We start from the raw sequence: 12,614 nt of genomic DNA, 5'->3' as shown, positions 1-12,614 counted from the left end.
TCTCTCTCTCTCTCTCTCTCTCTCTCTCTCTCTCTCTCTCTCTCTCTCTCTCCCCCCCCTCTTTTTCCCTCCCTCCCTCTTCTCTCCTCTTACTTCTCTACTCTTTTCTCCACCCAACCTACCCAATCTTTCTGCCTTTTTCCTTCCTCCCGGTCTCTTTCTCAGAATTGTTCACTAGATCTCAATGACTAATCACTTCCTGCAGCCCCTACCCCCATTCTAGACTGTCACCCCCTCCCAATCCCCTGCCAGCCTCATGAATATTTAAGTATCTCCAATCTGGACCCAATTACCCACCTACTTTCCTACTGCAATGGGAGGAAGATAGGGTGGGGACAGAGAAGCATATTCCAGCCAGTTCAGGGGATTATATAGAATGAGTTTAAGGGAAGAAGTGCCTGAAGAATGCTTATAATCCTTCCCTATTCTTTCCCCAATACCGTAAAAGCAAAGAACAGCCATTCAGAGCTATCCAAGTCATATCTGCCATTTAGATTTGCTACACAGTTGATAATTATAGGAATTCAATCCTCTCAAAAAATACCATATATAATATATAATGTATGTATTATATGTAATTCTAAGTATACATATATAACCTCAAATAAAGACATACAAGCAATCAGCTTAGATATACACCAATGTAGTCATATAAATTCTAACATCCTAAGGAATTTCTGCATGAATATGCAGCATTAAAACATTTGAATATATAGCATTTAAACATTGAGTTTAGAAACAATAACTAATATTTAGGACCTAGCATTCATATCTAACCTCACATGGTAGTTTCTTTTATAGCAAGTAGGTACATATACCTACTTCAAAATCATGAAGTTCTACTTTTACTGAAAAAGATGAATGACCAGTCTTTGGAATATTGATAATGATATTTTATAGTGTGGGCAAGATGCATAAAAGTAAACTGATAAGAAAAAGAGGTATACCATAAAGTCATGTTCAATCCAGTCTACGGTCTTGCATAATACAGGAGAGGGGAACATGTGTTCTAAGAAGTGCTTAGAACACAAGATTTAGATATTTGGCATTATCTGAACTTAAAAAGCTCTTTCCACCTAGTTTTCTCACATGGAAAATAGGGATGGTAACTTCAGCCTTGCCAGTATGTTGCAGGATTAAATAATATACTACATGTAAAACAGAACATAGCCACCTTCAACTTGACCCCTAAACTGCCCTTTCCTGACACTTTGGTGAGGCTCTAAGTGTTTATTTGAAAGCTCTTTTCAAGCTATTTCCTCTTGTTCATGAGCAATGACAAGCACCTTGAGCTACACAGCTCATCTCCTTTCCAGGTCCTCCTAGACATAAACCTGTTCAGCAGGTGCTAGCTGGACAGCTTGGCATGGTGCATATTTCAGGAGCACTGAGCACAGTAATGCAGAGGCTACCCCTCTCAGAATGGATTCAGAAAACTTATACCTAATGATTATAAATGATCCCTAAAAGCCTTCTCAAGAATAATCAGCTTTAAATTCAAACTACTGGGTCTCTTCTCAGAGTGCTTTTAAATTTTCAGATTTTTAAAGAAAAACAAAAAATAGACCCTGAGTTAAACATCACTTTTGTGATAAACCTTGTCAGAGCTGAACCTTCAAAAACAGCCTTCTATGAATTGGACAGAAGAGGACAAGGATGGATTATAAATGGTTCCTATCAGAGAAACTGCTGTTGTAGAATAAGATTACCCTGCTAGCACCTAGATAGGGATGAAGGGAAGAAGCACACAGGCTGAGAACTGAGGGGGAAGAAGAAATTGCTTCTTTTGGTGTTTAAACGGGCTTACAGTCTACTGATAAGATCATTTCATTAACTGCACGGCCAAGCTTAAGGTAAAGGGTGGGGCCAACATTTTCCTTTATTGTAGTCAACCTCAGCGCTTCCACTTAGGCTTTCTTTTATTGGTTGGAAGGAACCTTGGAAACAGGGCTGCATCATGAAGTTTGAGAAACTAGGGCCGAAAACCAGTCACAGCACTAAGGAACTTTGAGACTTAATGTTAGATCATTCATCTGGGCCTAGGCTTCCTCATGAGTTTACATACATTATTTCAGCCATTCATCAGTAACATAGGTGAAAACATTAATTCCACCATGAGAGGATCACTAAGACTAAGAGAAGTTCAGTGCCTTAAACTAGGTAACAAAGCTTATAAGAAGTAAGGCTGGAGCTGTGAAACCTTTTCAACCACTAGGCTAGATGACCACTTGACAAGCCTTTATACTGCACTTTGTTACTTCTGACGCTTGAAAGATTAAAATGCATAGCAAATTTTATTGTGTTGACATAAAATTGGTGTTCTGTAAGGTTCATCTGTTTGGCCCAACCTTTACCTTGACAGGCACAGAAAAAAAATAGATACCTTCATTCGTATATCTTTAGTCAAATGCCAGTTGCCAGTTGGGTACGGTAAAGCATGTCTGTAATTCCAGCACTCAGAAAGCTGAAGCAAGAGGATCACTGTGAGTTCAAGGGCAGCATGGGCTACAAAGTGAGCTCAGGGGCAGCCTGAGTGAAACCCTGTGTAGTGAAACCCTGTCTCAAAAAGATATATAAATCTATATCTATATCTATATCTATATCTATATCTATATCTATATCTATATCTATATCTCCAGTTGCTCAGGTGCTTCAGTACGTGGAATCCTCACAAGTTTGATGCATTTACCCAGAAATACTATGCATTGTGAGTGAGTCTGTAAATATTACTTCCCAAGGAGAGAACCTCAAGATTCCAACCTGAGTTTGAATAATACAGAATTGATTCCAATGCACTTTCTTTTCTCTAAGTTAAGCAGGTTATATCGGAGAGCTAAAGAATAATATGCTATATATCTACATATCTATATATCTACATATGCATAAAAAAGATATATAGATATATAGATATATATGACATATATATACACACACTATATAATGTATATATAAACATGGGTGTATACATTGCATATTTATTCTTTACATATATACATGTCACTTATAAGCATGTATACACAGATATGTAGAATGTATGTACATAAATATATGTGCCTTTATATATTTCATTTTTGTATTGCATATATATGTGCATTCAAATGCATATATGTGTGTATATATGCATAAATAAAAAAATAAAATAGCCATGGATGTCTTCATCCCTACCCAGCAATTATCTAAAATGTACACTAATTTATATACCCTTAACACCAGTCCTAGAAATGCTTAGTCTTAAGCTTCATGAATGAGCTTATAAAGTTTTAATTTAGAAGAATAATCTTTCAGACAATCAGTTAATTTCCTGCTCATATAATTATGGCATTCCCCAAAAAGAGCAAAAGTGGTGAAACCCAGGCTCTAGTTCCACTCAGATCTGTTTGAAATTCATACCACAGTGATACTTCCTTAGGAATAATCCCAGGACTCACTGGGTTTTCTCAGGAATTTAGGCAAGCAGGCAACTACTTTAGAAACGAGGCCAGTCCTTGAGGAAATAGAGTCAATTGTGGTTGTAGAAAATATTATTCTTGTTTCTTTTCTATTTTTCCTCTTAGTCTCATATTTCTATAGGATGTATTCATTTAGTAGGGCATCCTTAATAAAGAATTACATGGGTTAAGAAACAAAGATTTAGCTTCTTTCAGTCCTAGAGACTGGAAATCTAAGTCAAAGGTGGTATCCAATTTGGTTTTTTCTGAAAGCCATACGGGCAATGGTTGTCCTGTATCTTTCCTGAACTTGCGCCTGGTCAGCCTCTTCACTGGTGTAGTCATCTCTCTGCATGTGCATCTCTGGTGCCTGTCTTTGTACATTCAAAGCTTCTCCTCTTATTGGGATACTAGTGGCAGCAAATTAGGCCCTCAAGCCTCATTTAATCTTAATTATCTCTATAAAGATTCTATCCTTAAACACAGTCACACTCTGAGGTGTTGTGTGGTAAAGTTTTAAATATGTTGTGCATGGGGGGCAACACAATTTAGCCAGTAACTCCTGCCACCTCTGTGAGCACTTGCTGGCTTCACTTATGTATTCAAAATTTCACTTATGTATTCAAAAATCATCCTACCCTCAAGGAGATACACACTAATGTTTAAAGCAAAACTAATCTTCTTGAACAACATGTGATTGAGTGTTAAGTGTGTTCTATTAAAATTCAGAGTGGGAGATAAAATGGAAGCCAGAAGACTTCAAAAAGCTATGGTAGCTAGGGATATAGCTTAGTGGCATAGTGCCTGCCTGGCAAGCACAAGATCCTAAGTTCGATTCCCAGTACTCCCCAGGCCCCCTGCCAAAAAACAAAAACAGATTCAGATTCAGTATAGGCTTTTAATTTCATGATTAAAATTGGAGCAAGCAATGAAGACACAGTGAGTTTTGAAGATAAAGAGGACCCCATTAGAAACCTTTAAATGCACAAATAATCTAGTAGCTATTATAAAGGATGTTATCAAAAGACAAAAGACACAGGGAACATCCATTGCCCTTCAAGACAAACTTTGAAGGGGGAGAGGTTGATTCCAGATTAAGAAATACCTTTAAGATTCAGGAAAATGAAATCCTGATATTGGCAACAATATGGATAGAACTGGAAATCATTTTTGTCATGAGAAAAGAAGTAAGCCTGGCACAAGAAAGCAAACACTGCATTATCTCATGCATATATAGAATCTAAAAGTATTGGTTTCAGTGAAGATGAGAACAGAATGGTGATCACACACACACACACACACACACACACACACACACACGAAGAAACAATCATCCCTACTAAATGGGGATTACCAGAGACCAGGAAGAATGAAGGGTTATCCACTGGCAGCAAGGTACAAGTAGATGGTCACAAGAAGTGAAATCCAGGGCCCTATTGCACAGAGGTGACTCTATATAATGACAACATACTGCACATTTCAAAAAGCTAGAAGAAAGTACTTTGAAAGTTTTCTGCATGTAGAAATATATTTGAAGAGATCGCTGTTCATATGTGAGTGGGAAACTCTTGTCCAGTGCCTGCAGTGATATCATATCATACACAGAGGAGGAGACGATACAGAGAGGAGAATGTGGAACTGTCCTAATGCTTAAATCAGTGAGGAAAGATGGAGGAAAGCAATGAAGTGTCACTTGGTAGGTGCCTAGTAAGTTCCAAGTGTCATATACTTTGCATGTTGCATATTTTATCTCATTTATTTCTCCAGAGAAATAGGAAAGAGAAAAATGGAAGAAACTAAAGGTGCACTGGAGATTGAATTTAGGCAGCCTGGAGATTGAGAGCACAGCACTCGTGTGAGGCGATCCTGAAAGGCCCATGGCTTTGTGAGCCAAGTGATGAGTTAGGTTTGAAAATGTGCATTTTATAGAATCATGGCAGTGATGAAGGGCAGTACAAGACCAGGCAACCGGAAGACTCAGATTGGCTTTCTATAAGAGACTACCAGAACTATCAAAAGGAATGCACTCTGATATAAATCAGAGGACTAAATAAATTTTGAAAAATATTCAGGAACTGAAAGGTGGGATCAAGGAAAGGAATAGGCAGTAGGAATTATAGGTAACAGTGACCTCAAAAATGCTTAAGAAAGTTTCATTTGTTTCCTCTTAAGATTTTTTAATAATTTAATTGACTTGTGCCATTAAATATTTGCATACCTAAATGAAGCAAAGTGTGATTTTTGTAAGTATCCATAGGTAAAGCTGTTCACAGAATTGCACAACCTCTTTTAAAAGAAAGGACATAATTTATACTCTGCTTTCTTATGTTATTTTTGAATATCCTGAATGGAAATATTGAAACTCAAAATCTGTAACAATATTTGGTCAGAAAATTATGTGTTATCAAGACCCAAGATTTAAAGTAAGACACCATAGAAGTGACTTAATAATAAACCTATTGCCTTCCAAAAAGGAATAAAACTAAAACCAAACCCAAACAAAGCAAAACCCCAAATCAAAATATTTACGTCTTGATGGTCAAATCAACATAGCATTGTTTGCGCACCGTCAGCCCTGTGGTGCAGCACGGTCTATACTTGGATGCCTTGTAGGCATCTGTGAAGAAAAGAAGCAATCGGAGCAGAAAGCACGTAATTGGATATTTGCTCTAAACAAATCATGGTGTAATAACAATTGTATCTGAGAGTGTCTTGGGGGCGGCTGGGGAAGTAGCTCAGAGACACAGGGCATGCTTAGCATGCACAGGTCGAGTTCAGTTCCCAGTACCACAAAAAAATATTACCACTTTATTGGATAGTATTTAATTCTTCTGTGGGTATAAAAATGCTTTTATCCATTTGTTGCTGGGCATGTTGGCCACTTCAGGGATTTAGCTATCTAAGTTGTGTTGGGATAAATACAGTTATGCATGTATCACTGTAATATGGCATCTTTAACTCTTTGGGGAAGATACTTAGGGAATAGTGGGGTCAAATGTAATTCCTAGGTTATATTTATTGAGAAACCTCCACACTGTTTTCCAAGTGGTTGTACTAGTTTACATTTCTACCAAAAGTAGTTTTCCTTTTTCTGCACAGACTCTTCAGTATATGTTGCTGTTTGATTTCTTGATGATAGCCATTCTTTCTTGGTTGGGGTGGAATCTTGAAGTTGTTTTAATTTGCATTACTCAGGGCCAGCCAAATAGCTCAGTGGATTAAGGTACCTACTTAGGCACACGCCGGGGAGGGGTGGGGGGGGGTTGATCTCTGGCCTGCCATGCCAGCCCCTCCCTGGGGCCATGCGGAGACAGTGATTGAGACTGGGCATGGTGGCATGTGCTTGTAAGCCTGTAATCCCAGCTGTTTGGGAGGCTGAACACAGGTAGATCACTATGAGTCCAATCTACATAGTGAGATCCTGTAGACCTTTACTACCAAAAAAAAAAAAAAAAAAAGCATCTCTCTTAAGGTCAGTGATATTGAGCACTTATTAGCCACAAATTTATTGGCTCTTTGTACTTTTTCTTTTGAAAGGTGTCTTTCCATTTCACTTGCCCATCTTTTCAACTGGATCTTTTTATTTTTGAGAGGTTGAGTTTTTTGCACTCTTATATAATATAGATATTAGTCCTGACATCTGAGGAAGCCCTGGAAAGAAAATTTCCCAGTCTGTAGGCTACCTTTCATGCTGTTGGCTGCTTCTTTTGGTGTACAAAAGCTTTTTAACTTAACATGATCCCACCTGTTGAATCTTAAAACTATTTACTGTGCAACTGAAGTTGTGTTTTAAAAGTATTTTTTTTCTGTCTATAACTTCAGAGGAAAAATAATCTTGATTTATTTTTAGGAAAATGGTTGCTCCTTGAGATCATAATGTTAAGTGAGATAAATCAGATATACAAGTTTAAATATCATGTGCTTTCTCCTACATGAGAACCCAAAGTATAGACAAAGAACAGAATAAAAGGTAACAAGAAGTAGGGAGGTAGCTTTTTCTCAAAGGGGAAGGTGATCAGATGAATAAAGAGGCAGGAGGGCATTAAAAAAGAAGTTAAGTTGTGTCATGTGTGTATGCCAACTGCACACAAAGAATGTAAACACTATGTACTGCAAATACATACAAAAAATAAGAAGGGGCTCAGGAGATGGGGCAGGGCAGAGGGAGGGAGGGGAAAAGGGAAGAAAAGGGAATTAAGATATATTGTGTACATGTACCAACTCCCCACAAGAAATTAAATATTGTGTACTGCACACATGTACTAATGAACCTAAAAATGAGGAAAAATATCTCTTAATATCATTCAGGACCCTTACATGGAGTACACTTCACTAGGTTTGTTAGGAGCAAGCCACCCCTAATTATGGACTCCTTACACGTGCCTTAGCAAACCCATGCAGTGTAGTTGTGAATGAAGTGTCTGTCAGATAGAACTGGGTATTCAGGTGCCTGAATTCAACTGGTGAATTTAGTTGATATACAGAGACAGCAGACAGGTACCACAACCTGAAACTAAAATTCAAATTAGTGTCTTCTCTGTCATCTTTGTTCTTCTATAGGTCCAGTAGTAGGGAAGTGTTCCATCATCCTTCATCCACCCAAGCCGTCATCACACTCTGAAATACTTTTACAGCCTTTCTCCATATTTTGTTCCCTTTGCTCACACCTTCAGCATTCCTTGCCACAATTACTGCACTAACACCCTAATTGTTCTTGCTCTTTTTGCTTTCCCAGCGACTCAGTTTCACCTTGTGCATTTTACCCAGGTGGATCTACCCAAGTGACAATGCTACACTGTGCTTCTCCTTCCTAAATCTTCTCTGTAGATCCCCATGTCATGTTAATCAGTCTTTCCATTCACATAGGCAACTCCCAAGGAGCTTGTTGGAATGATGGATTCTTGGAACAACTCTCATAAGTAGCTGGAGTCAACAGATCTGTGGTAGGGCTTAAAATCTTCAGTGCTTATAGTTACAATCAGATAATTTTGACACAAGTATCCATACTTTGAGAAAGAATGATTTGAGGATCAAAACCCAAGCTCCAACAGCTAAGAATCCCTTTCCTATTCCTGTTACATGTTCTTACTCACCCCGTGTTGTTCTTTAGGATAGTCTAATGACCACACTGTCTTGTTTCAATTTATTAGGACATTCTGATCCACATAGTTAAAAATCTACACTTGCTTTGTATGAGCCCTGACATTGAAATAAGCCTTAGGTAGATAAATAGTAAATTTCTTTCATAAGTTTTCTTGAACCCTTAAAAGAGGCTATCTCTAACTCCTTTGGGTCCCATGGAAACCAAGAAGAGCCTAGTATTTTATTGTTACTTACCATTTTAATATATTTTAGTCTTGGCTTGCAAGGATCTTCTCTTATTAATCTATTTCTAGCATCTCACCCAGTGGATGACACATAATAGAAATTCAGTAAATATTTTCTGACCAGACCTGGATCGCTGGTCTAGAGTGATACTGCAAGACAAAGCCTGCCAAAGACTTCCAGGCAGAAGTGGCTGCATCTGGGTTCAGAGAGAAGCTTACCTCTATACTACAATGTCACCATATTAATCAAGCTGAGAGCATTTCAGTATGGTCTTCTCATCAGGATTTACCATGCTTCCTGCAGGCAGACAAGATTTCTGAAGCCAAAATCTGTTGTATGATTTCTAAGACCCACTAAATCTCTTTCTATCTTTTCATGATTCCCTCTTCTAGAACATGTTTGCGACCATCTGAATCTCTCAGTAGGCAATATTCCAGAACAAAGAAATGTCATACAAGAAACCATGTGTTGTTGGTTTGGAAGAGAAGGTGAAAGGCATGTTGCCTACAGAGAAGCTAAAACTGATCTTGCTGCTCAGCTCCAGAGGAAGAACATGGTTGCCTGAGAGAACAAATCTATCTCCCTGGCTTGTTGTGTGACTAGGCAGCTAATGTGCAAAAGGCCACTGCATTTCACCAGCCACTACCGCCAACACATGGTCAGAGGCTCAAACCAGAGCGCCTCCTTTGTCTGTGTCATTGAAGTAACCCCAAAACTTTTATAGGCCTCTTTTCTATTTCTCATCTGCTAGTGTAATAGTTTATTTACCGTCTTCTATCTTGTTCTGGATGGCAAGCACAGTGTCTTAGTTTTTAAATATTTATCTGGCATATCTAAGGTCTCTACATGGGTTCTATGAAGCTTCAAATTTGTAAGATTTGGAAAGCCTTTAAGAAAAAAGAATGCAAGTTAAGCAAGTAAATGAAGAGGAAGAAATCACAATTTATATGTTTTAAATATCAATCACTACAATAAACATTATAACATTTAAACATTATAACATTATAACATTTGTGTGGCATAGTTTTGACTTTGTGATGAAATGTTTTAAAAGGAAAATGGAAAGATAATGTCATTTTTTTCTCTAACATGATAGATTGATTTATTTATATTATTGAGATTTGAGAGACTATACATGAGATTTTATGTACAGATGTATTTTGCAGTTTACAGCAGCAGCAGTGCTATAAAGCACACAAAATTTGAGGAATTCTATTCCAAGCAATGACTATTAAAAAAGAAATATATGTGATATACTTACAATTGTATATGTGGCTTCATCAAGTTATTTCTGACAGAAAGAACTTTGGTTTTGATTGGGTTTAGTTTGAACTGCCTCTTTTATTTATATTGTACACAGTTAATGATTGGAAGAATTTTCAAAAGACTACTTTCTTTAAAAAAAATCTTTTATTTGATACAGGGTCTTGCTATGCAGCTCAGACTCATAGTGATCCCACTGTCTCAGTCTCCCTAATGCTGGGATTACAGGTTTGCACCACCACACCTGGCTTTGGTGCCCAGGATCAAACCCGGGTCCTTGTGCTTGACATGCAGTCACTTAGACTGCCAAGCTATCTCTCCAGCCCAAAAGACTACTATCAAAACTTGATTTTCATCTTATCCACTAGCCTCAGGTTCCAGGTGATGCAGGACATATTTAGATTTCAACTCTCATATAATTTTTTTTATAATTTATTTATTTTTATTTTTATTTTTTTAATATTTATTTATTTATTTATTTATTTATTTATTTATTGTGTGGCCAGCTCAGCCCACCAGGGGGTGGGCGGGCTGGCATGTGGTGCTGGGGGATTGAACCGAGGTCTCTGTGCTTTGCTTGAGCTTAGCTTGTTCTAAGTAGGTGCTTTAGACCACTGAGCCATCTCACCAGCCGCTCACATCTCTGATCCTACACTTCTAGCTGAGATCCCCAGTGACCAGCTCATTGGATTCCCTAAAGCTGTTTCTACTCATGGGTGGCTAGCAACAATGTAGCACAATATAAAAATCCCTAGCAGCCACATAAGTAAATCCCATTAAAGCCAACGTAAAGTAACACCAACACAGAACCTTATCTGTTTTCCTGAATTGCCTACATCTGGTCTACCCAAGCTAGCAAGGGAAAATAAAGAAAAGAGAAAGAGTACCTGCAAAAACTGCTAATCTTAATGGATTGATATTAATATATCTTACTATTTTAAGTTTCCTACAAATGTGTAACCCTTTGTCATATGGACCATCCAAGTGAAGAACCTTGACAGGAAACCAGTGTGAGCCTCTTGGTAAATCTGCTTCTTGTTTCGAGGATGCAATAAAGTACATTGGGTCTTCAATAAATAATTACCAAAGAAGAAAAGGAAGAATGAAGAAGAAAGTATATAAAGGAAGAAATAAAGGGAAAAGGAAAGGTAGAAATGAATTTCAATATGCTTGAACTAAATTTCAAATATTTGTTTATCAGCAACCAGCTGTTTCAATCAGTGATAGTTGTTTTGTTCCACTGCTATCTTTCTCATCATTTTCTTTTGTATTCTGAGCTTGTCTCATTTTGAATTTTTTAAAATGCACAGGGCTTAGAGAAATAATGCAATGCACCCTGCCTGGTAAGCTCCAGAGTTTGCCATTAGGTTGTGTTAAATGCTACCTGCTGTCACATGGGAAGTAAGGACAGTGTTATTGCCCAAAGACTGCATCCCTAAGCTCATCACCTTTCATTTCCTCTCATCTTATGTAGCCTTTTACTTCAATGTTTTCTTCCAAAATGTACTATTTTCCACAGAACAGTCCATGTTGTAAAACTTCATTTACTAATAATTTGTAGTAGTACTGCAGAAATTTAGGATATATAGCTTGTATTAATTTGATTTTCTTAGTTCAAAGAGTTACACATCTTTATTCTTAGGATCTTGGGATAAATATCCTTATCATCTTTATTTGATTTTACTTCACTTGTGTCTAGTACTTGTTAATTCCTTCAAAATTTATCTGCTGGTTTCATTACTCTGCTTGCAACTTCTTTCTTTAGGTTTTGTATTTCTTCCTTCATTTTAAAATCTCAAATATCTAAACTCTTCTCAAACTTCTGTAAAATTCCAATATTTCATGCTTTTCAACATGCTTTGATTGTAATACCCCTCTCTGTATTTCCAAAACAAAATTGAAATACAGTAGTTCTCTTAACTAATCTACAACTGCATACACTTCAATCCATAAGTCTTCCTAAATAACATACAAATATTGTCACTAGAAGACATTATATTTATTTTAATTCATTATGTTTTCAATTCTCTAGACTATTCAGCATTAAAAGGTTAGATGTGGGGGCCTGGGCCTAGCTCAGTCCTTTAAGTGGCTGCTTCCACAAAGCTGTCCGCCTCAGGTGTCTGGAGTTCGAACCTCACAACTCTCCCGCTGGCCAAAAGTGCCCTGAAGGCATTCGAGGAACCAAAAAAAAAAAAAAAAAGGTTAGATGTTCTTAAGTTGAATTTCAAATATATCATCCTTTGTCTTCCTACCATTAATTTATCTCTGTAATGTTTTATTTATTTTTAATATTTTGAAATTGAGAAATTCTCTCATTAAAGTTTTGTCTACCTTGTTTCTGATATCTGCAATGTTAGGAATCTCTTTCCCTCAAGTTAGCAAATTTCATCTTCTGGGTTTCCATCAAAGTGGATGTGTTTAATGGCCTGAATGACAATGAGGTTATGGGCTTTCTCTTAATAAGCCTTGAAATAATTAGCTTCATAAAAATTGGTTCCTGCATGCCTCCAGTGATTTGTGTTGCAAGATGCTGAACTTCAAAGATGCCAAGTTAAACAATACTTGGAAGATGCTGGGTGCTGCTTCCCATGT

The sequence above is a fragment of the Octodon degus genome, unplaced genomic scaffold (assembly GCF_000260255.1).
Source record: "Octodon degus isolate 3935 unplaced genomic scaffold, OctDeg1.0 scaffold00053, whole genome shotgun sequence".
Lineage (NCBI taxonomy): Eukaryota > Metazoa > Chordata > Mammalia > Rodentia > Octodontidae > Octodon > Octodon degus.
The sequence above is the reverse complement of the archived record's forward strand: the minus strand, read 5'-3'. Positions refer to the sequence as shown.